A 5,226-nucleotide genomic window follows, 5' to 3' on the forward strand; every position below is an offset into this window, starting at 1 on the left:
AAAGTGCCATGCAGTGGGACTGAACTTGAAGCCATGAGGTTGGTAAGAAACTTCTTAACCATACACCCATGCCTGAACTTCACAAGACAACTTAGTAGAATGGTAACTCTGAATTTAAAAAACCGGTACAGAATAGAAAGGCGGCGAGCTGGCAGAAACGTTAGCATGCCGGGCGAAGTGCTTAGCGGTATTTACATTCTGAGTTCAAATTCTGCCGAGGTTGACTTTGCCTTTCATCCTTTCAGGGGTCGATAAATTAAGTACCAGTTACACACTGGGGTCGATGTAATCGTCCTAATCCCTTTGTCTGTCCTTGTTTGTCCCCTCTATGTTTAGCCCCTTGTGGACAAAAAAGAAATAAGAATAGAAAGGAATATCTGGTGCTACCATAGAAAGCTCTTCTAGTATGAGTGGTATTGATAATTAGGATAATCAGTGAGACAGCAGGCTGGCAGAATCATTGACACACTGAGAAAAATACTTACTGGCATTTCGTCAATATTTAATTTGAGTTCAAATTCCACCAAGATTGACTTTGTCTTTGATCCTCTCAGAGTCAATAAAATAGGAACCAGTGGAGCACTGGAATTGATGTAACTGACTTAACCAAAATTGCTGACCTTGTGCTAAAATTTGAAACCAGTTTTATAATCAGTTCATAGGGTGAAGTGGGTGAGATGCTTCAATACCTGACCCAAGCAAGAACTGAACAAAAAAAGATGAGAAAAGGAGAGGATCACAAATGTTTATTATCTCATGTCATCATCATCATCATCATTTGACATCTGTTGTTCATGGTGGCATCGGTTGGACAGTTTGATTGAGGTTGGCAAGCTGGAAGGCTGCACCAGATTTCAGTCTGTTTTGGCATGGTTTTCTATGGCTGGATGCTCTTCCTAACACCAACCACTCCAAGAGTGTAATGGGTGCTTTTACGTGCCACCAGCACAGGTGCCATTTGCATGACACTGGTATCTGCCACAACTGCGATTTTGCTCAGCAAAGAGATATATGAAAGAAACACTAAACAGGAAGAATTCATCAAGAAAAAGACATAAACCATTTTATTTCTTCAAACTTAGAAGAAATAATGCATGGCTATGTGGTTAAGAAGTTTACTTTGCAGTGGTAAGAAGCTTGCTTCCCAACCATAAAGTTCTGGGTTCTGTCCCAATGTGTGGTACCTTGGGCAGGTGTCTTCTACAATAGCCCTCGGACTGACCAAAGCCTTGTGACTGGATTTGGTAGAAAGAAAGCCCATCATAATGTGTGGATGCGTGTATGTGTGCAGGTGCATGTGATATATCTATGAGTATGTGTGTGTTTATCTGCTTGACAACTGGTGTTGGTTACAGGGTCATAACCCTGTAACTTAGTGGTTTGGCAAAAAGAGATCAATCAAATAAGTACCAGGTATTAAAAAATAAGTACTAAGGTTGATCTGTTCAACTAAACTATTCAAGGCAATGCCCCAGCATGACCACAGTCCAATGACTGAAACAAGTAGATGATGATAACATGGTTCTGGTTTCAATTCCATTGCATAGCAGCTTGGGCAGGAGTCTTCTGCTGTAGCCCTGAAATGACCAGTGCATTGTGAGTGGATTTGGTACTTGGAAAATAGCAACAGAAAGGGTATCTGGCCATAAAATAACTGCTTCATCAAATTGTGTGAGACCCACGAAAGGGAAAAAGATTTTGAAGAGATAACGACAATGTTGGTGGTGGTGGTGGTGATAGTTTTTGCAACAGTTGGTCATTAGCATGAATGACCTCTAGTATAATCATCCTTAATTTCAGAGAAGATGGAAACAGAAAGTTCTGACATTAAAGCCTTTCCAAAGCGAATGTAAATAAACTGGAATATCTTCTAGTAAGAACTGAAACCGTGCTGCAGACACACGTCAATCAATTTCTAGTGCTCACATGGAAATTACAAAAATATTTCTAAAATCAAGGGTTTGTAAACTTGATATTTTCTTTTTGAAGAAAAATAGCAAAGTGGTTTTTCCTTTTTTCTTTCTCCGCCAATATTGGACTGATTTTTGAAATGTAGATATTTATTCTTTAACTATTTCAGTCATTGAATTGTGGCAATGCATGTGAAGAGTTTAGTTGAACATATCAAACCTAGCACTTATTTTTTTAAGTTTGGTACATATTCGATCAGTATTTTTTGCCAAACTGCTAAGTAACAAGGATGTAAACAAACCAACACCAATTGTGAAATGGCATAGAGATAAACACACTGACAAATATACACCAGGTTTACATTGTGTGAATTAAGACAGTTTGCTCACAACCGAAAAACCTTTGAACACAGATATATATCTGTGTGTGTGTGTGTGTGTGTGTGTGTGCATGCATATATATATATATATATATATATGTATACTAGATGTACCCATGACCTGTTGGGTCACAGCCACTCCAAGTTGAAAATGTTGACATGTGCCAGGAGAGTTAAAAATACTATTTCAAACTCCATACAATAAAAATTCTTAATACAGTTTCCTTGCTTTTGGTGTGACAACATAAACACAACCAAGTGTTTCTTCTTTGAAAATGTTCAAAAGGCCTTCAACCTTTTTCCCATGCATTATTTGCCATTCTTTGTTACTAGTGCTCCAAGTGAAATACATGAGTACTTCATATTTTTGCAAAGTCTTCATTGATGCACAATGAAAAGAATTCTGTCTATGTTGTTCTCAGATGTCATTCATTGACAGCCATATACATCCTCATTATTTCTGACAATATTCTTTGTTCATCTGGAGGATGAACTTAGTTTCATTATTGTAGGTGCTCTTTCATGAACTGAATGGATGCACAACTGCTTCAGATGATCCAATTTCATTATACTTGACTAATTTCATTATCATTGTTTATTTGAACAGCAGCTTGGTCATTTCCTTTCAGCATGTACTTGATTATGTATTTAATTGACCTCATTTAGGCAACGATTTCAACATTGCAGTGGCATTTGAATGCTCTTAAAAGTTTCATTATAAGATACAATCCATTTGCTGTTGTTTGATTTTCCATCCGTATGAAATTCAACTCCTGTTGCAACTGATCTTTTTCTATAGAGATAGTTGATCTGTCTGTTTTTCTGCCTTTTGATTAAGATGATAAAGATTAATATTTTATTTTAAATAAAACAGAACTTTTCCCTTTTAAGAAAAAAAAAAAAAAATCAAGTACTTGTGATTCAAAAAAATCTCATAAAAATATAGGGAGATTTTCTGTCTTTCAAGTCCATGATACTCCAAAAGTTGTATAAATGATTAATGGGAAAAAAAAGAAAGTAAGATAAAAGGGCAGACAACAGTAGCTGCAACGACTTTAAAGTGTCAATATTTACAACTTGATTTTTTTTTCTTAATGAGGGGGAAATGACTACTTTATCTGTAATCTTTATCATCTTAATCAAATAGCAGGGAAACAAACTTTGAATTTTATTATAATACAGATATATACTTGTATATGATGTGTTGTGAATCTATGGAAAGAAATCCCATAAAACTCAACAATTTAGTTAAAAATGGAGAAGAGATGTTAAAATATATAAGAAAATTTTAATTCATGCAGACGATCGTTTCGTACAGATATATAAAAATCATGCAAATTCATGGTTGAATTGAAGTAAATTAAATTAATTATATTTCAATGTATTCTTCAGTGCAAGAAGTATAAACAAATTTTTTACAAAGGATTTGAGAAAGGAAATAGCAGAATAGAATCTAGGAGGCTCATATTTATCTTTATGAGAAAAAAGATATGCGAGTCCAGTTAGGTAATAACTATAACCCCAAATTAAAGGACGGACCTAAATTCAACCTTTTTACACCTATATTAATATATATATATATATATATCATAATCATCATCATCGTTTAACGTCCGCTTTCCATGCTAGCATGGGTTGGACGATTTGACTGAGGACTGGTGAAACCAGATGGCAACACCAGGCTCCAGTCTAATTTGGCAGAGTTTCTACAGCTGGATGCCCTTCCTAACGCCAACCACTCAGAGAGTGGTATTATTTTTGTATTTGGTTTGCAAGATTCTTTATGTGAATTCGTGTGTTGAAGCATATTTTGTTGTGTCTGGGGAAAGTCATTCTGTTTTAATGCCTCGTTAATTAACACACTCACCAGTTCAATTTCCACTCATTTACTTATTTAATTTTTTTCTAAAATTTTCATTGCTTCTTGCAACCTTTTCAGCAGTTGTTGACTCTGTCCATTAGCAGAGCTGCATTCTTTTTGTTTGTGCACATGTGTGTGCATCAGTGTCCATGTGTATACACATATGTATGTATGCGTGTGCATATATGCATGCGTATGCACATTTGTGTATGTATTCTGCATATTCATATGTTTGTGTATACCTCTGTCTCCTTGTGTGTGCATGTTTGAGTGCCTATATGTATGGATTTGTGTAACTATGTACATGCGTCTGTTATGTGTGGGTGTGCCTCCATGTGTCCTTATGAGTGGAGTGTGCATATGGTCATAGGTTTCTGACTCATTTTGTGCATGTATGTGTGTGTGCTTGTCTTTTCCATATTACCTATGCACCTATCTATCTACTTATCTGTTTACCTACATATCCATTTACCTACCTATATAAATATATTCACCTACTAACAAATCTACCTGTGTACATATAAACTGTGGGTATTGAGGTATCACTATCTTCTACATGTATCTACACATAGAATGTAATGATACCCCAATACCCACAGTTTATACATAGGTAGATTTGTTAGTAGGCTGTTATGTAGGTGAATATATATATATATAGGTAAGTAAACAGATAGGTACACAGATAATTTGGACAGGCAAGTACACACCTACACACCACACACACATACCAAAAGGAAATGGCAACAAATGACTATATACACACACACACACTCCACATACACACACACATACATATATACATACATGTGTATACACATGCACACTGATGCATACACATGCACACAAACAAAAAGAACGCAGCTCTGATAATGGACAGTCAACAACTATTGAAGAGGTTGCAAAAAGCAACAAAAATTTTAGGAAAAAAATCAAATAAATAAGTAAATGAGTGGAAATTGAACCAATGTGTTAATTAATAAGGCAATAAACAGAATGATGCTCCCCAGACAAAATTATATATATATATATATATATATATATATATATATATATTTATATATATATACACACACAC

This window comes from Octopus bimaculoides, chromosome 16 (genome assembly GCF_001194135.2).
Source record: "Octopus bimaculoides isolate UCB-OBI-ISO-001 chromosome 16, ASM119413v2, whole genome shotgun sequence".
In the NCBI taxonomy this organism is placed as follows: Eukaryota; Metazoa; Mollusca; class Cephalopoda; order Octopoda; family Octopodidae; genus Octopus; species Octopus bimaculoides.